Below are 24,971 nucleotides of genomic sequence, written 5' to 3' on the forward strand. Positions count from 1 at the left end.
GGACAGCAAACTATCCTTTCATCTCGAGGGACTGGATTTGAATCCAGCTTAGGCTGGTCTCCTCTCTTAGTCAGCTGTAAAGATCCAATGCGAAATGAATTTGCCAAGTCTAAACCCAGTTCCTAGAGGATGTGGACCATCAAGACAGAATGGCTGTAACTGTCCATTCATTGTTAATCTGACTTGGAGTGGGAATAAGATCATTGGCGGAAAATGGAAGTGTCCAACTGGTGGAGTAGTGGTTGTTCCTGTGAGCTTTGGGCTGAGGGCCCATATGGGACTTTACAGCTGTCTGTGCGACACCCGGTCCAAGAGTACTTGATGATGACCAGGGGGCATCTGAAATGTGGAGAACATTCCAGTCCACAGCACTGACATCTCTTCCCTGACTGACACTTTTATTAAAAAAAAAGGGTATTTTAGGCTCGGAGGAACATTGCCACATCCCCTGTCTGCCTATTTATTCCTTTAAACAATCCCTTTAATTGCTTGTGCATTGTTTTATCATTTTGCCACATTTTCTTTGTCAATTCACCTGATTTTCTTCCCGAATTGCACTTAGTTAAATCATGTACCATTTATCTTAGCACTGCATGAATAAATTCTACAAACATACAGTTACATCAATCGGAAGGCAAAGATACAAAAGAAAAATTTAACAGTGTAGGAAAATTTGCGAATCGCAAATCACGATCAGTCCATTATTTGTTCCGTCTTCTTGTCGCAGAAATTCTGTCGATTCATCCTGGTCCAATTTAGTTTCGATACATATGGGATTTTGCCTTTAACGAGTCTGTGGTTAAAACAATTGCCACAACTGACAAACGTTAATTTATTTGCCTTCATGTCGTCACCAAAAATAAGGAAAATTTAAAGTTTTAGTGCATCATTCTGCCAGATAAGTATCAGCCCACCTTAAACTGCCAGTTGTCACCAAGCCTGACATTTGTGCGTGGTCTGGGATGTGGAATTTCTGTTTTATCCCTAACATAGCGCACATTTCTTTCATGACCTGGCCCACAAATCATGCTCCAGTATCTCTATCAATCACCTCGAATTCCCCACCTCGAAGAACTTGTTCCACAAGAACTTTCACAGTAGTGAACGTGGTGGGATTGCTTCGAGCTGATACTTAAAAAAAAACCTAATACAGCATGTCTTACATTCAGCAATTTGATGTGGCAAATAGAAGTAAGGGGTTAATTACTTCTTCACTGTGAAAAACCCTTGGGGGTGTGGAGGAGTCAGTCAGCACAATAGCAGTTTCAGACATGCTGCTAAGTCAATTAAAGATTGCTTGGCCAGGCCACAGATTTCATTAATTCTACCATGGAAGCCAGCCAACAACATGAAAGCGCCCTACAATTTTGCTGTCTAGCTGGAATCCAGGGCATTATTGATGACATGCTCATTGCCATATGGGCCCTTACCCACAGTGCCACCTGCTTCACGAACAGAAAAAGATTCCACTCTGTGAATGTACAACTAATGTAAGGAGTCGCACAACACCAGGTTACAGTCCAACAGCTTTATTTGAAATCACAAGCTTTCGGAGCTTTGCTCCTTCGTCAGGTGAAGTGAAGAGATGCATATAGGCACAGCATATATAGTCAGAGAACAATGCCTGATGATTACAGATAATCTTTCTAACTGCCCTTTATCACACCTCGGCAGAGAGATAATCACAGCAATCAAAGGAGTGAATGGTGTTCAAACAGGTTAGTCAGGGAAACATTACATCCAAGAATACTGAGGTGAGGTCACAAGGGGTCAAATGTAGCAGATGTTTGTATTGAAAACAGATAACTTTGTTTTTGCTGGAAATCGCAGCAGGTCCGGCCGCATCTGTGTATGGAGAACAAGCCAACTACGACTTGAGTCTGGATGACTACGTCAGGTGGGGTTACATGCAGCGTGACATGAGGTGAGGTGAGAGTGACTGCCCTTGACATCAAGGCAGCATTTGACCGAGTGTGGCACCAAGGAGCCCTAGTAATATTTGAAGTCAATGGGAATCAGGGGGAAAACTCTCCAGTGGCTGGAGTCATACCTAGCACAAAGGAAGATGGTAGTGGTTGTTGGAGGCCAATCATCTCAGCCCCAGGGCATTGCTGCAGGAGTTCCTCAGGGCAGTGTCCTAGGCCCAACCATCTTCAGCTGCTTCATCAATGACCTTCCCTCCATCATAAGGTCAGAAATGGGGATGTTCGCTGATGACTGCACAGTGTTCAGTTCCATTCGCAACCCCTCAGATAATGAAGCAGTCCGAGCCTGCATGCAGCAAGACCTGGACAACATCCAGGCTTGGGCTCATAAGTGGCAAGTAACATTCGCGCCAGATAAGTGCCAGGCAATGACCATCTCCAACAAGAGAGAGTCTAACCACCTCCCCTTGACATTCAACGGCATTACCATCGCCGAATCCCCCACCATCAACATCCTGGGGGTCACCATTGACCAGAAACTTAACTGGACCAGCCATATAAATACTGTGGCTACGAGAGCAGGTCAGAGGCTGGGTATTCTGCGGCGAGTGACTCACCTCCTGACTCCCCAAAGCCTTTCCACCATCTACAAGGCACAAGTCAGGAGTGTGATGGAATACTCTCCACTTGCCTGGATGAGTGCAGCTCCAACAACACTCAAGAAGTTCGACACCATCCAAGATAAAGCAGCCCGCTTGATTGGCACCCCATCCACCACCCTAAACATTCACTCCCTTCACCACCGGCGCACTGTGGCTGCAGTGTGTACCATCCACAGGATGCACTGCAGCAACTCGCCAAGGCTTCTTCGACAGCACCTCCCAAACCCGCGACCTCTACCACCGAGAAGGACAAGGGCAGCAGGCGCATGGGAACAACACCACCTGCACGTTCCCCTCCAAGTCACACACCATTCCGACTTGGAAATATATCGCCGTTCCTTCATTGTCGCTGGGTCAAAATCCTGGAACTCCCTTCCTAACAGCACTGTGGGAGAACCGTCACCACACGGACTGCAGCGGTTCAAGAAGGCGGCTCACCACCACCTTCTCGAGGGCAATTAGGGATGGGCAATAAATGCCGGCCTCGCCAGCGACGCCCACATCCCGTGAACGAATAAAAAAAATTTTAAAAAATGAACCCAAGATCCCGGTTGAGGCCATCCTCATGGGTGCGGAACTTGGCTATCAATTTCTGCTCGACGATTTTGTGTTGTCGTGTGTCTCGAAGGCCGCCTTGGAGAACGCTTACCCGAAGATCGGAGGCTGAATGTCCTTGACTGCTGAAGTGTTCCCCGACTGGGAGGGAACCCTCCTGCCTGGTGATTGCTGTGCGGTGTCCGTTCATCCGTTGTCGCAGTGCCTGCATGGTCTCGCCGATGTACCATGCTCCGGGGCATCCTTTCCTGCAACGTATGAGGTAGACAACGTTGGCCGAGTCACAGGAGTATGAACCATGTACCTGGTGGGTGGTGTCCTCTCGTGTGATGTTGGTATCTGTGTCGATGATCTGGCATGTCTTGCAGAGGTTGCCGTGGCAGGGTTGTGTGGTGTTGTAGTCGCTGTTCTCCTGAAAGCTGGGTAATTTGCTGCGAACGATGGTCTGTTTGAGGTTGGGTGGCTGTTTGAAGGCGAGTAGTGGAGGTGTGGGGATGGCCTTAGCGAGGTGTTCATCGTCATCGATGACATGTTGAAGGCTGCGAATAGCATAGCGTAGTTTCTCCGCTCCGGGGAAGTACTGGACGACAAAGGGTACTCTGTTGGTTGTGTCCCGTGTTTGTCTTCTGAGGAGGTCTATGCAATTTTTCGCTGTGGCCCGTCGGAACTGTCGATCGACAAGTCGAGTGTCATATCCCGTTCTTACGAGGGCATCTTTCAGCGTCTGTAGGTGTCCATCGCGTTCCTCCTCATCTGAGCAGATCCTGTGTATTCGCAGGGCCTGTCCATAGGGGATGGCCTCTTTGACGTGGTTAGGGTGGAAGCTGGAGAAGTGGAGCATCGTGAGGTTGTCCGTGGGCTTGCGGTAGAGTGAGGTGCTGAGGTGCCCGTCTTTGATGGAGATTCGTGTGTCCAAGAATGAAACCGATTCTGAGGAGTAGTCCATGGTGAGTTTGATGGTGGGATGGAACTTGTTGATGTTATCGTGTAGTCTCTTTAGTGATTCCTCGCCGTGGGTCCATAGGAAGAAAATGTCGTCGATGTATCTGGTGTATAGCGTTGGTTGGAGGTCCTGTGCAGTGAAGAAGTCCTGCTCGAACTTGTGCATGAAAATGTTGGCGTATTGGGGTGCGAATTTGGTCCTCATGGCTGTTCCGTGTGTTTGGGTAAAGAACTGGTTGTCGAAGGTGAAGACATTGTGATCCAGGATGAAGCGGATAAGTTGTAGGATGGCGTCTGGAGATTGGCTGTTGTTGGTGTTGAGTACTGAGGCTGTTGCAGCGATGCCGTCATCGTGGGGGATACTGGTGTAGAGTGCCGAGACGTCCATCGTGGTGAGAAGTGTTCCTGGTTCAACTGGTCCGTGGGTGCTGAGTGTTTGTAAGAAGTCTGTAGTGTCGCGACAGAAGCTGGGGGTTCCCTGTACGATGGGTTTCAGGATGCCCTCGACGTATCCAGAGAGGTTCTCACACAGGGTTCCGTTGCCTGATACGATAGGATGTCCGGGTGTGTTGGCTTTGTGTATCTTTGGGAGGCAGTAGAAGTCTCCCATGCAGGGAGTACGTGGGATGAGAGCGCGTAGGATGCTTTGAAGGTCTGGATTGAAGGTCTTGATCAGTTTGTTGAGCTGGTGGGTGTGTTCTTTGGTCGGATCTGCAGGTAACCGTCTGTAGTGTTCCTGGTTGTCCAGTTGTCGGTATGCTTCTTTGCAATAGACCGTCCTGTTCTGTATGACGATGGCTCCTCCTTTGTCCGCTGGTTTGATGACGATGTTGCGATGTACAACTAGTTTGTGACTGTAGGTAGAGAAGCAGGTATATCATGCTGCAGTGATTCCTTTACTTAACAATAATCAATGTTGCCTCCATTATTTGAAAGGTACTTTATCAAACACTTTATTGGAAATAATGTTATACCACATCAACAGGACAACCATCTTCCATCATACTCAAATAACTCTTTCAGGTTAGTGAGGCAAGACCTCTGCTTCCTCAGGCTATATTGGGAATCCATAATGACTGTCAAACTCTCCAAGTGATCATAAGTGCCAAATAATGCCTTCCAATGTCTTCCCTACAACAGACATGGCATACCTTATAATGCCTACCAATCGGTCCATTGTCAATCAGAGTCTAATTTCTTCTGCTGCTTATATATTAGAACCACATCCATATCCTTCCAATCCACTGGAACCATCCCAGGCTTCAATAATCGATGGAATATATGAGCCAATGGCTCACATACAACCTCCCCCATTTCCTTTAGCACTCTGAGGTGAATGGAATCAGCCTTAAGCACATTAACATCAGCTAAAACCATTGCTGCAGTTATTTCTAGCAAAGCAATTTTAGCTGTGCACCTATCCTGTACTACCAGGACCATGGCATTGTTCAGAGAAGTGAAAATCAACAAAAAAACTGATCAGTTGCATCTTTATCTTCATATCTCACGTGCCCTGATAAATCCCTCAAAGAAACAATGTAATCTTTAATTGTTTACTGACTTCGAACAAAATTGGAAAAAATGTTGCCAATACCACTGTGATTGTCCACTATCATTTTCATTTTAACATTCCTAATACTGGTTTTAGATACCTTCAGTTTCTTTTTGACACTTGTATCTAATATCTTGACAACTGTACCTTTTATACATGGGGAAATACATTTTATGTGAGGCTAATTTCCCTGCAAACCTCCCTGTCTAGCCAGTTAGTTTTCACTTTACCTTGAGACCTCCTTAGGGATATACAAGGCTTTTGGAAGTTGACCAGTACCGCACTGCAAATCACGATGTGGTGACTGCCTGGGCCTGTATGTTATTTGGAGTCTTTTGAATGGAAAATATTTGCAGGGCTACAGGGAAAGGGCAGGGGAGTGGGACTAGCTGGATTGCTCTTGCATAGAGCCGGTGCGGACTCAATGGGCTGAATGGCCTCCTTCCATGCTATAACCTTTCTATGATTCTGTGAATGGGGTGTGTGGCGTGACCCTGAGAAACATCTCCATCATCTGTGCAAGCTGCTGCTATTCCGCACAATGGGGCGTGCAAACAAGGTTGATTTCTGTAAATGAGTCCAAGATCTCTGAAACTTCAGTCAGTGGCCGAAACTCTACCCCAGTATATTCATTATGGACGTTATGCCTGAGCTTCAGATCTTGACGACTCCCCCCCCCCCCCCCCAAACAGACCTTGCCGGCCGGCTGTATGCTGTAACTGGCCGATTATCCTCCTCACAGATGAGCAAGCTGCAGCGAGGTGTCTGTTTGGTGCTTGCAACTTGCCGAAAAAATGTTAGAGGCCCGAACCCGACTGCTGCTTTGGGTGGGAGCTGCGGGCGCACTGCCGATATTGCCCCAATTCGGTGCCAAACCCAAAAACCTCTCCCGCTGTGTGGAAGCTGAGACATTAAACTTTACTAATTAGTCATCAGATAGGCGTGAGAGGGAGGGGAGGGGTCACATGCCAGAGGGATTTAGCAGCACTGGCTTGTTGCAACAGTGTGATAGAGTCGAGCAGTGTTTGCATGTATTACAAATATTGTCCAGTGATAATGCACTTGGGATTTTACTCACTGGTGTTTCAATGACTAAAGCCAGTTTGCGATTTCTGTTAATCATTCACATTAAGTGAGTGGCTGAGAAATGGATCCCAGAGGGCCATTCTGCATCAAATACACCACAAATGCTATTGGCATAACTAAATCAGTGTCAGTACTTTTCCATTCCTCTACCTGGCTTGGAATGAACAAGCAGAATAAAATAAAATTAAAAATGATGTGACGAGGATATTAGAAGATTGAGTGTTACCATCATCTCTTCTCATACATTGATTTTAACATCCTTTTAAGAACATAAGAAATAGGAGCAGGAGTAGGCCATACAGCCCCTTGAGCCTGTTCCGCCATTCAATCAGATAATGCCTGATCTTCGACCTCAACTCCACTTTCCCGCCCGATCTCCATATCCCTTGATTGCCCTAGAGTCCAAAAATTTATCTATCTCAGCCTTTAATATATTCATTGACTCAGCATCCATAACCCTCTGGGATAGAGAATTCCAAAGATTCTCAACCCTCTGCGTGAAGAAATTCCTCCTCATCTCAGTCTTGAATGGCCGACCCCTTATCCTGTGTCCACGCCCCCTAGTTCTGGACTCTCTAGCCAGGTGAAACAATCTCTCAGCATCTACCTCCTCATAATCTTGTATGTTTCAGTGAGACCACCTCTCATTCTACTAAACTCCAGAGAGTATAGGCCCATTCTACTCAACCTCTCTTCATAGGACAACCTTCTCATCCCAGGAATTAATCTAGTGAACCTTTGTTGCACCGCCTCCAAGCCAAGTATATCCTTCTTTACATAAGGAGACCAAAACTGTACGCAGTACTCCAGGTGAGGTCTCGCTAAAGCCCTGTATAACAATGGTAAGACCTCCTTACTCTGTACCCCAACCCCCTTGCAATAAAGGCCAACATACCATTTGCTTTCCTAATTGCTTGCTGTACCTGCATACTAATTTTTTGTGTTTCTTGTACAAGAACACCCAAGTCTCTCTGAACACCAACATTTAATAATTTCTCACCATTTAAACAATATTCTGTTTTTCTATTCTTCTTACCAAAGTGAATAACTTCACATTTCCCCACATTGTACTCCATCTGCCACCTTCTTGCCCACTCACGTAATCTATCTATATCCCTTTGCAGACTCTTTGTGTAATCCTCACAGCTTGCTTTGCCACCTAGATTTCTATTATCAGCAAACTTGGATGCATTCATCTAAGTCATTAATATAGATTGTAAATAGCTGAGGCCCAAGCACCGATCCTTGCAGCACCCCACTAGTTACAGACTGCCAACCTGAGAATGATACGTTTATCCCTACTCCCTGTTTTCTGTCCTTTAGCCAATCCTCTATCCATCCAAAATATTACCCCCAACCCCATGAGCCTTCACCTTACTACATCCACTGGTTCCCCTTTATCTACCCTGCTGGTTACATCCTCAAAAAACTCTAATAAACTTGTCAAACAAGATTTCCCTTTCATAAAACCATGTTGACTCTGCCCAATAATATTATGATTTTCTAAGTGCCCTGTTACCATTTCCTTAATAATGGATTCCAGCATTTTCCTGACGACCAATTCAGGCTAACTGGCCTGTAGTTCCCTGTTTTCTCTCCCTCCCTTCTTGAATAGCAGGGTAACATTTGCCACCTTCCAGTCCACTGGGACCATTCCAGAATCTAGAGAATTTTGGAAGATCATAACCAATGCATCCACTATCTCTGCAGCCACTTCTTTTAGAACCCTCAGATGTGGGCCATCTGGTCCCATTAGTTTGTCCAGTACTTTTTCTCTAGTAGTATTAATTGTTTTAAGTTCGTCACTCTCATTTACCCCTACTATTTTTGGTATGCTTTTTATGTCTTCTACTGTGAAGACAGATACAAAATATTTGTTTAATGCATCTGCCATTTCCTGATTCCCCATTATAATTTCTCCTGTCTCAGCCTCAAAGGGACCAACGTTTACTTTTGCTACTCTCTTCCTTTTTACATACTTGTGGAAGCTCTTACAATCTGTTTTAATATTTGTTGCTAGTTCCTATTCTATTTTCTCCCTTTTTTATCAATTTTTTGGTCGTCTTTTGTTGGTTTCTAGAACTCTCCCAATCCCCAGGCTTATTACTCTTCTTGGCAACCTTTTAGGCCTCTTCTCTCAATCTAATACCGTCCTTAACTTCTTTAATTAGCCACAGGTGGATCACTTTTCTCGTGGAGTTTTTATTTCTCAATGGAATGTATATTTTTTGACAATATTGAAATATTTCTTTAAATGTTTGCCATTGCTTTTCAACTGTCTTTTGTCCTGTTGATTACTGCACAATCTGGTGTGTACAACCTTCTCCATATTTTATGGTTATCTGGGCAAAAACATTGCGCCCGAATTTCCTCGTTGTTGCTCTTGCTCCAATGCAGTGACTTTGACAGAAGCGCGGCAGAAACCCCATTGATGTGCATAAAGGGGATTTCCGCCACACTTCTGGTGATGTTGCGGTGGCAGAGCGGGAACAGCTCCAAGGAAATTCCAGGCTGTATATCATGTATGCCTCTATCCTATATGTAGAAGCCACAGACCGAGCAATTTTAACTCTTCCAGATTGGCAGGAATGGAGCAGGGAGCCGTTAAAATGGAAGGGCTCCATTTCCCACTCTGTTCCCGCCAATTTGCAATTTTAATGGCGCTGGTTTTGGCGGCGGATGAGACTGTTGCTGGACTCCGGCAGGAGTTTCATCAATAAAACCCAATGAGGATCCCATGATATACGTGGGAACCTTATGGAATTTTAACCTGCTACTGAGTGGGGTGCCCATCGCCCCACCAAGTGTAACTGTCGTGAAGTCAGCAAACTGTCCTTTCATATGTGGGATCTGAGTGTGAATGTGTAGCCAAGACTGAAGTGATGAAAATCTTCTCTTTGCCAGCTGTAAAGATTTCAACTGTAATGAGTTTAGACAGCCTTGACTTAATTGCTAATGGGCCTTAGTCCATAAAACTAGCCACACTTCAGCACAAATTGGCAGTCTCACTCAGAGAGACCATAAGTGATATTTGATATGGGAAATCAGAGATGTTACTGATGTCGTAGGAATGCTTTGATTTTTAGCTTAAAAGTAAAGAGAAAAATAAGAAAGACTTGCATTTATATAGTGTCTTTCACAAACTTTGAACATTCCAAAAGTTTTACAGCCAGTGAAGTACTTTTTGAAGTGTAATCACTATTGGAATGTAGGAAACGCAGCAGCCAATTTGCACACAGCAAGGTCCCACAAACAGCAATGTGGTAAAGACCAGATAATCTGTTTTTAGGTGGTCGTTGAGGGATAAATATTGGCCAGGACACTGGGGAGAACTCCCCTGCTTTTCTTGGAATAGTGCCACGGAATCTTTTACATCCACCTTAGAGGGTGGAGGGGGAGAAGGCCTAAATTCTACTTTTCGGAAGAGATGAAGTGCCTATTTTTTGTATGATTCCTGGAAAAAGTGATTTTCTTCAGCAAAAAAAATCTGCCAATAACGGTGTACCTGCAATAATGACCGTTAACACTTTTTAAGGAGCTAAGAAAACACTTCATTTAAAAAAAAGTGTTGAACAGTTCAAAATGGCTAAACATCAGGAGGGAAAATCTTTACATACAAGAGACTGGGGAGGGGGGGGGGTAATTTTGACTTTGGACGATAGTGTAAAATGCATGACATCAGCTCGGCCACCCGTTAAACACCTCTCCCGATTTTCGTTTCCGTTGAAGGTGGCCATCTTCAAATTGTTCAGAACTTTTTTTGTGACTCAAAGAATGTACATGACAGATAATGTTGCTTGGATTCCAGAAGTTTACACCTTGGAGGTAATTTTCTGATTTTGTGCCCGTGACCGGGAGTCTCGCCCACTGGGAGCGGATGTTGGAAAATCTGGCAATGCTTTGCATGATTTTCTGACCATTAATTTGTGATCATAAAATCAAGTGTAGCGAGCCCCCAAATTTCTGATCTGTGCTGCCATCAGGTGAGGCTCCCTGCTTGGAGTGAGAAAATTGCCCCTCCTGTATATTTGTAGCTTCTATATTCATCTAATGGCTATTGAAAGGATGCAGTATTCAGCTGGAGGGAGGGGGAAACTGCAATGCACAGTACCCATTGAGTGCTCCTACATTATGAACACCCTTTTTATAGTCCATATATTTTTTGATAATTTTTAAAATAAAATACATTTTTATTTTTATCAACTCGTAACACAGTAGAAATGCAGAAGAATGAAATCTCGCTGCATAAGTCCCACTGATTTCTTTTACCTTTGTTATTTTATGAAGTTACCACCTCTAAGTGGCATCCAATATTGAATCATCATCATATCCAACATTAAAACACTGCCAGGGTACCTTTATTGTGTACTGCAGCTTGTATCACTTGGTTTTGCCTCGTTGCAGTGTTACTAGAATACTAATCGATTTCCCATGGTGCAGTTTACAGGTGTTTTGGGAACTGAAGCAGGGTTAGCTGCAAATCTGGCCTGTCCCTTTAAGGTCATTGCTCAGATACTCCCTGTGGGGAAGTGATCCTGAATCAATTAGAGGTTAATTGTTGTTGAAAGCTTTTGTAGATTGGCTCCTCTACATATTATCTCAACAACCCACTCCTTGCACCCCCACCCCACATCAGATTATCTCAAGGTCAGAAAAAAACAGTCGGAAGCAACTAGGATTTTTGCTTTTTATATATATATATATATATATATGTATCATCAGCACATTATTCAGTTGTGATTTCTTGATGTTTAATGCAAAACATGACGGTACTCAAATTTTTTTGTAACGGTGAAGTAAGGTTTGGTTTATCAGAGCAGATACTGCAGCAGGTGAAAGTTCAGAGACTATTTTAATCCATTTGTGAAAATAATGATTTTAATGCAATGGTATTCACTTCTGGGGAAAAAACCCACTTAAATAACAGTCTACAAATCTGCAGTTAATGAAAATGTGCCATTAGTAACTGGCAGAAAGACATTTCTTGTGCATATAGTTAGCAAATGAAATTAGCCAATTTATGAACTTAACTCTAACACGACTCCAGACTCTTAAATTGAATACAGTCAAAGCCTATTGTGATCGTAAAATCAAGTGTAGCGAGCCCCCAAATTTATTATTCAAAGCCGCATTATTTCAATCATCTGTCAATTCAAAACAAAATTGTACCAAAAATGCCTCCTACTATAAAAAAAATCAGCATTTAATTCAAACTATGTAATTCAAGATTTCAGATAATTTGAGTCAGATAATACCCAGTAGTTAGCACAGAGAATATGGTTTCTCGGATTCAATATCATTCAGGGAACTGAATCCATGTGTTAAAGATGAAGCAACACAGCTCTCAAACTTCTGTTTGATGGCAGGTGAACTGGCGGTGCAGCTCCACAGTGCAAGGAGGATATCCTCCCCAGAGAACTGCAGGGCAGCTTGCTTGACAAGAGATGTCAGCTAGGCCAATGCTGCATGTAGTACCCACAGACCTGGCAACAGCCCCTTGATGGGCTACAGATTTGGCACATGTCTCTCTGTGCACATGCTCTTTCAACTTATAACTTTAATTTACATAGAGACTTAGAATGTTTCAAAAAGCTTTACAACCATTGCATTACTTTTAAAGTGCCATCACTGTTGTTATGTAAACAAATATGGAGCTAATTTGCAATCAGCAAGATCTCAAAAACAGCATATAAATAAATGACCACATAATCTGTTGGTGATGTTGGTCGAGGTTGGAATATTGGTCAGGACACTGGGAGAACTCCCTGCTCTTCTTCGAATAGTGCCATGGGATCTTTTGCGTCCTCAGTTTAATGTCCCATCCTTAAGCTGGCAGCTCTCACAATGTGGCACTCTCTCTCTATTGCACTGAAGTGTTAGTCTAGATTATATGCTCAAATCTACAGTGCGGTCTAAACCCACAACCTCTTCAAAGAGGTGAAGTGCAACCAACTGAGCCAAACTGACTGCTTATATGACAAGATGTCACCAAAGAGCTAATCAAAGGGAGGGCTCACTTGGAGAAGGCCACTCTAGATAATTTTGCCTGTAATAGCATTGAGGGGTAAGAGAAGGTGAATGTACAATCTTGCCCCAGGCTATGACATAATACAATCTAGTTCTTATGTCTTGTTCTACTTATTCATTCTTTCACAGGCATGCAAGCAACATGAATAGCAGTAAGTATCTTTTGAACACTATTCTGTTATCTCTTGGAGATAGCATTATACCGCTTTTCTGTCATTTTAGGCCCAAAACGTCAGCTTGCCAGCACTACCAGTGGACCAAGACAAGGCAGCACTTCAGAGCACACTACGTCCCTCTCAAAAATGTTCGCAAGCACCAGCACAACCCACACACATCTCAGAGGATGGGGTTAGTGAGCTTAAGGAAGTAACACTGGGTGAATCACAGAGCATGGATGAGGAGGAGCAAGTGATCGTGACAGAGGAGGAGTAAGAATCTACCGATTGCCGTCAAGAGCCTTTAGGATTTTGGGAAACGCAGCAGCGTGGTGACATTGAGCAGCCGTATCACACTAGTTGGTAGGAAAGGAGATGAAATAGCAGACTGTGCTGACAGATATACCAGTTTGTTGTTCCACACATCTGTGGGCACCACATTTGCTATACTGGAAGGATATGGCGCCAGAAAGCTCGAGTGCAGGGTAACCTTGTCTGTAATGTACCTTTACAGCGGATGGTACACCTCAGCAAGAGGCTCCTTGCTGATCCAAAGCAAGTAAAGCCAGCTCCCAATGATTTCTATACAGTCAGTTTCTCTGTGGTGTTGTTAACAGTGATTCAGCAGTACATCTCTGCCCCACAAAACATAGGGAAAATACATTCACCATTAACTGAAAGTTTGAAAAGAAATGAATACTGGAAACATCACCTGAAAATTTAAAACATTAATTCATACTCCAAATCTTACCTGAGCAATAAAAAAAATTCACTGAAGCATTTCAAAACTTTTTTCCCTACTGTCCATTTTAAATTGGGAATTCAACTTGCCTTTAATCCTTTAATGCATGATTGTAATGGTGGATGTATAGCTAGGTGTGACTTCCAACCAAACATTGGAAACACAAAAGGGCCTGCTAAAGGCCTTCATTAGCGAGCTGAATGCACGCTGAATAATCCTCCCATGCAAATGGAGCAGGAGCAATTGGCATAGGGGAATAGCCCAATGGGAACATGCACAGTACGAGCTTGCAGCGTTTACCAGTTGAAACAGTTAGATCCACAATGTTCTGGTCTCTGCTCACCAGAACCCTGTGGGTGGAAGCCATGTCGCCTGGAGGAAAATTCACCCCAACTGGGCGTGCACTATTCTACCTTTGATAAACTCATAACCAGATATTGTCTCTGTTTTCCAATATTTTGAATGTTATGAGAAAGATGAAATATAGTTCTGTAGTTACCAGGTGCTCCTCCTGACCCCACAAAAAAAAATAATTAGACATTTCCCAGGCTGTTTTGTGAGCAGCCCCCAGTGGTCCCTTTAAGGACCATTGGTTAGGCCAATCTGCCTGGTGCTGATGGATGGAGCTTGTACATCACACATTCTGCCATTTGTAACTTGGAATTGCAGTCTGGGTCCTATGTATATCATAGGATCCCAGTTTGCATACTTTAAGGAGGCTCCCGTCTGCTTCAGGCAGAGGCTTGGTCACCTTGTGAAGGCCCAGACAAAATGGTGGCAGACCGGATTGAAGCAGAAACAGGGCAGCACTCCAATTTTAGCCAGGTGGACTGAGTTAAAATCAGCCCTGGTGTGTTTTACCATTCCAAACATCTCTGTTCGCCACTGTCAAATGGCAATGTCAATCACTTGTACTAAATTAAATTTATATTGACATTCTTCAAAATAAGAATTTCTATTGATTGAAGGTAAAAGGAAAAGAAATGAAGCAAATAATTTTATATTAGTGTTCACTGTCACATTCAAATTCAGTAAAGATTTATTTAACATGGTGTTTGGAACGCTTCATTAATAACTTGGTATGTTGTAAAATACATATCAAATTTGCAAGGATTGAGTATGTGCTTTTCAAGGGAGGGTCACATGAAATTTAATGTGCTGTTCAGCCATCCAACACACCTTGGGAAATATTGCAGTACTTTTGCTTTAAAAAACCTTCGTTTTAAGAAACTGCCCAAATATCTTTGCTTAAATGTCCTTTAAAATGAACTTGTCCATTCCAGCGTGTCTGCCCTACATGCTCAGTATGGATAATATAGAACCAGGTGACTTTTTTGACTGGAAAGCTCCCATAATTGCTTTGGTGAATTTTGGAAGCTGTGGGAGTCATGCGGTGATCAAGATATTTGCTTGCAACCCCTGTGGTTACTGGTTTAGATCCCAGCACTATCTGACACATGACTTTACCAACCGCCTTGCCACCTATTTTGTAGATACATAAGATGATTTTTTTTTTACTGCCAAAAACATTTTTCATTTTTGTTTTCTGGGAACTGAAAAGATAACACAATTACCAAAAAAATACACAGTTTAATTGGAAATGTAAACAAGTGGCACGCTTACAGTATTAGGTTTACACAAATGGCCATCTGAACGGGAAACGGGCAGCCTGCCAACTTTCTCCACGCAATTTCTGCCGGGCTTCCCAAGGCCTATTTAGAGCAGGAATGCTGCTATTAAAGCAAGGTTGCATTCCTTGAAGCCAGATTTCTTCTCGTACTGCTGCATGGAGGGGAATCTGAGAAATGAGTCGGAAGGCTGCCCCCAGGTTTCCTGATGCCTCCCTGGAGGTCCTCGTAGAGGAGGTCAGGACAAGGAGGGAGGTACTGTTCCCCAGCACCTGCAGGAGCATCCCCAGCAACACTATTCAGCAGGCCTGGCTGCACTATTCAGAGGTGGTTGACTGGGTCAGTGCCAGTAGCATCAACCCCAGGACCTGGCTTCAGTGTAGGAAGAGGTCCAATGACCTCACTAGAGAAGCAAGGGTGAGTACAGCTCTTCATCTCTCCATTTCTCTCAACAACACCTGACAACACTCCTTTCCCTCCCCTCCACCATATCAGTTAACATACAATTACAAGGGCATACTACAACAACTCTCTTTCTAATTCCTCTTCCTTTCCTCTCTTCACACCACACACTAACAACATTCTCATCTCACATCCTACCATTTGCTCAATTACCGGCACTTTCCTCACATCATATTCCACACGGCTGTACATGCATCACCTCCCCATCCTCATTCCATCTTGCTTATTCTCCAGCTCTCAGCACATGCACTATATGCACTGAGCCCTATTCATCTCCACTTGCCTTTTCAACAGCCACTCACTAACTCTCACCTCTCTTTCTGCCGGACAAGACAGCAAATAATGCCAAGAAGAGGAGCAAGACCAGGAAGGAGAACCCAATAGCATAGCCATCACCCAAGTGGAGCACAAAGCCCTGGAGATTAGTGGCTTGGCACAGCTGTGAGCTTCGGAGAAGACCAGGCTTGCGACTTATCTCACCAGGGTGACTGATTATTACTTGTATATTACTTCATTTACCTCAACAAATATTCAGCAACTTCAAGTGGCATCCTGAAGACTATCATTTGCGAATGACCAGCCTCTCACTGCCATCTACATCTTGTTCTTTTTTTTCTTTATTCTAGGTCTTTCTCAGAACCTTGACCCTGCAGAAGAACACACCTTGGAGGAGGACAATCCTCCTAAGGATGTACCATCACACGTTCCATCCCACCCAAGCACCAGCTTAGATATTGGTACTCTGTACGGGTTAGATAATGAGCCAGAGGGGTCTGCACGTGGTGGAACACCCAAACACCCAGCATGAATGAGCAGCAGCAGGTACTGGTGTCAAGCACAGTCCAGGAGCGAGCTCGCCAGAGCGGGAGGTCTTCTCCTGGCTCTGGTGAGTAAGACAGAGATCAGAACATCAGAGGCCCAGCCATGAAAATAAAACTGCTGGCCTCTTACAAGCAGCTGTACGAGGTATTAGAAGGCCTGCCAAGGAGTTTCAGCACTATGGCTGAAAGTATGGACGAGTCTGCTTCCACCCTGTGTGGTGTCATCTCGCATGGCATCATGATTTTACAGTCTACCTTGGAGTGTGTAGCCACCTCCAGCAATGCTGCAGCCGGGCTCTCTCAAAGGGAGCATATGTCACCAGCCATTGCAGCTTTGATGGAAGCTCAAACTGCAGCCATGCAGACTATGGACTCAAACCTGTACTCCGCCTTGCAGAGACAGGCAACCACCTTGGAGAGATTGGTGAAGCAATGGATTGGGACTTTCACGGCACCTCTCATGTACTGGAGTCTGCTCTCCTGCAGATCGTTGGAGGTGATTAGCCCCAGTCCACTGGGAGTGGCAATGTCACAGCGTGAGTGGCACATGTTGCCCTCAGGATGTTGGCAGATTTGCTCCTTCACCAACACTTCAACCAATAATGAATTATGACTAAATGCCCAGTTCAAGTTGCCCCCTGCCCTCTAACCCTGCTTCACCTGAAGATTACACTCGGTCTTGACTCCCCGACCCCATGCATTGTCACAGGAGAACGGCTAGTTATATATAATATATACAATCTTCCAGTTTTTCAAAAACAAACTTGCCATCACCTAATCACTACTTCCTAATTTACTTTGTCTTCTCGTTTAATCCTAATATTTTCAACCTTGGCCTCCCGAGCTATGGCCCTTTACCTTGGTTTCTGAATCAAAGAAAGATTGCACTATATATTGAGATTAATTATTCTGATCACAATACAGGCATTAGGTAAATGGTATATGGAAATGGCTTAATCTGTGTGGAAACCTCAGTCTGTTTGGGGACATTGACACTCAAGTGTTTTACATTTTAACAATTATTAGCACCAATGGTTTAAAGTTGATTGAATGGCCTGCTCAATTTAGTAAGCACAAAGAACTCATATCACGCTGGCAGAGTAGCCTAATGACTTGTAAGGCTAGCTCTGTAATTTGTAGAATAGATTCCTATGAGACACCCTTCTTACTATGATTACCAAATCATTTAAATTCACGAATTTATTTTAAATTCACGAAATTTATTTTAAATTCGTGAATTTAAAATAAAATTGCTGGACTATAACTTGGTGTTGTAAAATTGTTTACAATTGTCAACCCCAGTCCATCACCGGCATCTCCACATCATGACTACCAAATCATTGGCATTACCAGGAATCAGTATTTTTTTATATAAATGTGTTACTTTTTCGGAAATACTTCATTCACTTAAAAAGAAAGCTTGAACCGAATTTAAATTAATATGTGGATGTAGGTTAATCAGCTCTAAAATTTTATGAACACCAGTGTTGCATACAAAGAATGTGTTGTACCAATAATTAAGGTAAAAGTCGACACAATAGGGGTTGCTACGTTCACTCGATGTAGCTCTACTTAACTCCCAGGTTACAGTTCTTTACTGTTGTTTTAGCAGTTTCAAATTGTATATTCTAAAAGTAAAAGTATCAATTTATGCTGAGAATAAGAAATTATTACACCGCTTTTCACTTTCTGTTTCTGTGGGGAGACTATTTTTAACGTGCTAACTGAAGCAAAAATGACTAGATTTTTCACAGTGAACTAGTGCTGCCTAATAGGGTACCAGCAGTAGGAATGCAATTATCATCCTGCTGCTGGTTTTCAGTGTGCTTGCAAAACACCAGCAATAAGAACAGCCGAGATTGCTTTAATACCACAAACCATTAAAATATATGCTAAAAAAAGATTTGATTAATTAAAGTGCGTGACAAAAACTGAGATGAATTAAAATATATGCTTAAATAAATATTTGATAGAAACTGCTGAAAAGAATTTTGTGGAGATGCCGGTGATGGACTGGGGTTGACAATTGTAAACAATTTTACAACACCAAGTTATAGTCCAGCAATTTTATTTTAAATTCACAAGCTTTCGGAGGCTTCCTCCTTCCTCAGGTGAACCTTGTTGGAAATCCAACAACGTTCACCTGAGGAAGGAGGAAGCCTCCGAAAGCTTGTGAATGAAAAGAATTTTGGATGGGGATGTCCCACTAGTGCGAATACTATAGTTTAAAATTGACAAGAGGTGAGCTTAGTGTGGTTTTCAAATAGTAACTTCTGACTCTTTCACATCCTTGGAATGTCCCAACTGCCTAGCCTTTGGCCTTCTGTTTGCCACAATATTCTATGATTGTCAATCTGCTCAACCTCCTTTACCTCCATCTTTGATGCCCTTGTCCCCTGTAATACCTTTGCACTCGACCATCCTGGCCATTCCCCATGGTATGGTGGTCCATCTTTGGTCTCTCAAATCCAATGGGTGCAGACTTGAGCGAACCTGGTATACAACTGGTTCAGCCATCTATTACCAGATCTGGCTGGACCACATCAAGTGCTTTCAGTCCTCACTCTCCTTGCCAAACTGGCCACTATTGCAGGGTCATTCTGGACAACAAAGATAAACCCCAAGTTTTTTTCTTCACTACCAACTATCTCCTTAAAGCCCTCTCCCCTGGCCCCCTCTGCCCTCACCTCCAAGAACAAATGCGAGGAGCTCATGGACTTCTTTGTAACTAAGATTGAGTCCATCTGTTCAGCTGCCTCTGCTGCTCTCCTCTTCCCCTAGCCAAACCTACCCACCCCGGCTCCCCTGCATTAGCCCTGAACCTTCATCTTACTCTAGTTTCTCTCCTATCTCTTTTCATGCCCTCTCTGAGCTCATCTTGTCCAGAAGACCCTCTTCCTGTTCCTTTTACTCCTCCTTCCCACTAAACCGCAGACCACTGAACCTACCTTACTGGCCTGCTTGCCAGCTGACATTCTCTTCAGGCACTGTCCCCTTCCCTTGCAAAACTGCTGTTGTGACCCTCTTCTCAAAAAATCCCACCCTCGACCTCTCTGTCCTTACAAACTACTGTCCCATCTGCAACTCCCTACCTCTCAAATATCCTTGAACATGTTGTCATCACCCAAATTCATGCCTATTTTTCCCACAATTCCATGTTTGAATCTCTTCAATCACATTCCCACACCTGCCACTGCAATGAAACAGTCCGAATCAAATCACAAATAATATTCCCTATGAATATAAGTGTTGTTCATTTTTCCTCCTCGTCCTCTTGACCTTTCTGCAGCCTTCAGCCTCCAGACCCCACACTCTGGAATGCCCTCTTCCATTCCACCCCCCTCTTCTCCTTTAAGACCCATTAAAACCCAGCTCTTTGACCAAGCTTTTGGCCACTCCTCGTAATATCTCCTTTTCTAGCTCAATGTCCATTTTATACGACTCTGTGAGGCGCCATGGGATATCTTTCTACTTTAATGCAGCTATATAAATGCCAAATTTTTATTGTTGTTTTGATGATCTGAAAGCATTAAAATTCTTCCAAGTGCTGCTACAAATGGCAGCATCACTGAGGCCCAAATTATCCCAGTCACAGGAGCACAAAGTGATACAACATGTGTAATACACTAGCTATGGCTATGACTGTCTTGAATGAAACCATATTGCTATGAACAGTCCAATACAATGCACCTCAGTGTGGTTGTGACCTCCCTCCACTCAGGGTGAGGTCTCAATGTGCCAGCTTGAAATTGTACACAACCATATGCAGCAAACACTTGAAACTTTAATTAAGCGTAGTTGTCAGTGGTCAGTCTGACCCGTGGCATACCGAATGCTTCTGTTCAGTGTGCAGCATTGAGAAGGGAAGAGATGAGACTTCAAAATATAACAGAAAACATTATGCTCCTTTTTGCAGTAACAAGTAACAATTCAATTCCATGGTTTTTAAACTTTTGTATTTCCTTGGCCAGTGTAATGTTAAAAGCATTCTTTTTTCAGAAAAGGAAGCATTTATTACTGAAAGCAGATAAGACAACTCAAATAACTGAATCTTAAAAACGATGCAGGGTTATAAGGTACACATTGCTGAGTCTTCTAGAACAAAAAGGCAAGGAAAGATATTCTGTTCATGAATATCAGAAACATCGGTGAGGTCATTCAGGTCATTGTATTGCAACAATGCCAGTAGACGGTAGAGTCCATTGAACTGAGAAAGTATTTACACTCCAACTCCAACTAATGAAACCAATTATAAACAAAATGGTGCCCCAGAGACTGTACCTACTGTTATTTTAATTTTTCTGAGAGCATCCTTAACTAATTGTTCTTCTGCTTCCTGAATGTTTGTCTGTTTTGTTTTCATTGCAAATAATGCCAGAGGCTCAATCTCACCTTTTCCCTTCCAATATTGTGGACAAGTTAAGTAGACAAAATTCATGCACTGTCCCCTAACCTCCAGGGTTACCAACCCAAAAGCCCACTGGCTATTTGCAGCCTCTATTTTCTCTCTGTAGCTCTGGTTGAAATATGTCACCTGAATGTTGTTATTGTTTTAAAGGGTGGATCATGCTCGTTACTTTAAAAAAGCCAGTTTCATTGAAGTTTTCTTGGACTGTTAAATTTCAATCCCTCCCTATCTCTGCAACCTCCTCCAGCCCTACAACCCCCCGAGATCTCTGCACCCCTCCAATTCTTGCCTCTTGCGCATCCCCGATTTTAATTGCTCCACCTTTGGCGACTGTGCTTTCAGCTGCCCAGACCCTAAGCTCTTAATATGCTCCATATAATCTACCTCTTCAATCAAGTTTTTGGCATCTGTCCTAATATCTCCTTATGTGGCTTGGTGTCAAATTTTGTTTGATAACGCCTTGGGATGTTTTACTACGTTAAAGGTGTTATATAAATGCAAATTGTTGTTGTCAGTTGGCTGATCAGTCATATTTCATTACTTAATTATGGTATAGGATTGTTTACCAAAGACTGATTATTCTTTTGTAACCTGTATTGTTACCTACATTCTGGTTCTATCACCTGGTTTGCAGATTTTGCCAATGCAACAGCACTGATTGGATTATTAGTGAACTCGGGCCAGTATTTCCTCTTTATTTGAAAAAAGGGCTAAATGCCCTTTCTAACCTCCAACCAAAATGGCAACTGGGTGTGATCTTGTTACAATTGATTTTGTGCAACTCGATTCTGTTAAGGGGAACAGAAAAATGGCCAATTATTGTGTTTTGAAAATATCCTTCTCAAACACTTAATGAGCCATTTAACCATTATAAAAATGAAACATTCATGAATCCAACTGTGAAGTGCTCAATACTTTTGACATATGTCTCAGCAGTAAATATATGATGCCCATTTTACTAATGGGGCTCTGGAAAACCTTGTCAACTGCCTAATGGGGGAATGGGATAACCTTTGTGGACAGTGGAGACCTCAGTAATGCATTCCATTGACGCACGGATATCTCTGGTTACCGCTGCTTTGGGGATCAAACTCCAAGAAAGTTTTAGCTGGCTTTAACTTGTTTGCAGAACAGTTACAGACAGCCATGAGGAAGAGGTGCAAAGAGACTTTTTTTGATGCCCAACTCATATCGAACATTGATTCTCATAAAGACCTGCCCTCTAGCGGTGCTATGCATGGAAAGCACAGGAGCACCTGATTGACATTCATGTCACTTGGAGTTCTTTGCAGTCATGTAGCACTGCATAAGTAACTATTGGCACCTGGTCCAAAAGGAATGACACCTTAGCAACTTCAGCAAAGGAGACTCCTTGCACTGATGTACATCGGGGTTAGCCACAGATACAGATGTGACAGAAACAGAAATTCCTCAGTTCACTTCAGTTTTTTTTAAAAAAGATAAAGGTGTTGGGACGTCTAAAGGGTACATATACTGACACACATGCTAAAATCCCTTTGTGTGTATTTGTGGGCGTATGTGCTTGTATACGTGTGCATGCATGTATGTGTGTATACATGAACATGCTTCATGCAACTCGATTGGAAAGATTTTTGAGTGTAAATCCCTTTTCAGATGTCAGTGTGTCAAGAGTTGTAGTTCCAGCTTGAATATGTGCCCTTCATTACTTACCATATATGGTAAGTAATGAAAGAGCTATGGGCAACAGTAAACGTGTAACCGGTTGACAGACAACACTTTGCAGCATGGTCCTTGGACAACCTACCTGATGTATGGTACAGTTGAGTATCCTTACCTTAGCAACTGTCTTAAGGTCTGCCATCTTCTTCAGTAAATGTTGCCTGATCCTAGGTACTGGAGACATTGGGCTCGATTTTCGCACCCACGATCGGGTGCGTTCGTGGCGGGAGGGCTGCGAAAATCGGGAATTCCCTGGGCGGGTCTGGAGCCCAGCTCCAACCCGCCCCATTTCCGGGTTCCCCACTGACGCACTCACATGCGCACGCAGCCCCCGCATGTGGGACTCCCGCCGGCAATTAAATCCGGCGTGGTGCCACTTAAAGTACTTGAACAGGTACTTCAGGCTGTTTACAGACCTGATTGACCTGTTATTTTAGCAGGGATGGGATTTTGCAACTGACTGAGACTGTTTCCCGTACTGGGGGAAACACTCCCAGTTGAAATGGACGTGTTGCAGCCATCAGCCTGTGGCAGCTGCAAAGGTCCATTTGACAGATGGTGGGGGGTGGGGGTGGGGAGACCCTCACTCATTGCAGGAGGACACTCTGTGACTTTGGACAAAGTTTGGCCTCCAGCACCCTCCTCCTAACAATAAAATTCACAAACTTGCACACTTACCCCGGGGTCCAGACACATATACCTACCTTGCGGACCCCCTCAGATGTACATCTTCCAGATGGGGGCCGCCGTAGCTGCTGTCATGACCTCCTCAGAGGGCAAAGAGTATCACCAGCCTCGCCGGCCACGCCGTCCACCTCTGACACGTGGAGCTCCACAACACAGTGCTGTGACACATCCACCTGCACAGCAGGAGGGAGGGCAACCGCAGAGAGAGATGCGTCGCAGAAGGCACTACCCTCGCCACAGGGTCCACAGACCGAGGCTCAGCTTCCTGGACCTCTCTAAGCAGCAGTGCACACGGAGGCTCAGAGTCACTCGACATGTAGTCGTGGACATCTGCAGCCTCCTTCATGCCGAGCTGCTCCCGGCTGGCCCGAGCACCATCTTCTTACCTGTCGCTGTCAAAGTCACCACTGCCCTCAACAACTTCTCCTCCGCATCCTTCCAGGGTGCCACCGGGGACATCGCCGAAGTCTCTCAGTCGTCTGCAAAAAAGAGCCCTGCAAATACACCTACACCCACTCTGCAGTGACACAATGGGTGGTATCAGGTGTGGGTCTTCATTGTGATCCTCAGGAAAGGGCATTATTGCACAAACCAGACAAGATTCGCAAAGACGTGGCAGTAGTGGTGACAATATAATATGTAATGTGAGTTGATCAGAAATTAAATATAAGTAAAAACCATGACAAACCCTCAAACACCCTTGTGCATCCCTTTCATGCTCACGACACGTTTGCCTTACGCTTCCTACTGCACATATGTGATGCATGCCCTGTGGCTGCAGCACAGGTAGTGGCAGGTTGAGTGAGGCTGACTGTGAAAGAGATGCATGAGAGGGTGAGTATGAGATAGAGTCATGAGATTGTATGAGGTTGAGTGGTAGTGGTGGGATGAGTACTGGCGAGGTGAGTAAGTGCAGGTAAGATGAGGATGAGCTTTGAGTGGGTGTGAGGGGTGATGTGACAGAGTAGTGTTGGTAGTGCAGAAGGAGATGTGGGGTGGGGGCGGTGATGTGGCAGACGGAGTTTAGGGGAATGAGTAAGTGTACTCACTTTGGCTGACCTACTTAGGTCATTGCAGCACCTCCTGCACTGTATGCAGGTGGGCGATATGTTGGTGGTGCAGGTGACCTCCTCTGCCACCTCGAGCCAGGCCTTCTTGGTGGCAGAGGCAGGCCGCTTCCTCCCGCCCGCCGGGGGGGGAAGATCTCTGGCCTCCCCCTCCTCCTCACCCCATCTAATAAGAGCTGGAGTGAGGCATCATTTACCTGGGAGCAGCCTTCCCCCTGGGCTGCTCCATGCTGTAATTTTTCCTATTTCTTGCAGCATCAGTCAGTGGAGGACTGCCCCTTTAAATAGAGCTCCTCCAGCTGACAGACCTTACTGCGCATGCACAGTCCGCCCGCCGCGCAGCTTGGCAGCGGGAAATCCGGAAGCACAGGTAAGTGGCTCCAATCAGTCTGCGATTGCGTGCGGAGCAGACTGATTACACCGGACGCGTTACCCACGCGCCCAATCTACCCCCCGCCGCGAACCTGCCACCCTGGTAATATCGGGCCCATTGTCAGACTTTTAAAACTCAAGTGTCACATTTGAGGATTTTTTGACCTTGTGAACTGAAA

The 24,971-nt window shown here is 44.2% G+C and overlaps 1 protein-coding gene across 4 annotated transcripts in view; it reads left to right on the forward strand.

The window, feature by feature from the left end:
• Positions 1-24,971, forward strand: part of atp2b2 (ATPase plasma membrane Ca2+ transporting 2) — a 572,540-nt gene that overhangs the window by 395,249 nt on the left and 152,320 nt on the right. The gene's annotated exons all lie outside the window — the stretch shown is intronic.

This window comes from Heptranchias perlo, chromosome 17 (genome assembly GCF_035084215.1).
Source record: "Heptranchias perlo isolate sHepPer1 chromosome 17, sHepPer1.hap1, whole genome shotgun sequence".
NCBI classification, from domain to species: domain Eukaryota; kingdom Metazoa; phylum Chordata; class Chondrichthyes; order Hexanchiformes; family Hexanchidae; genus Heptranchias; species Heptranchias perlo.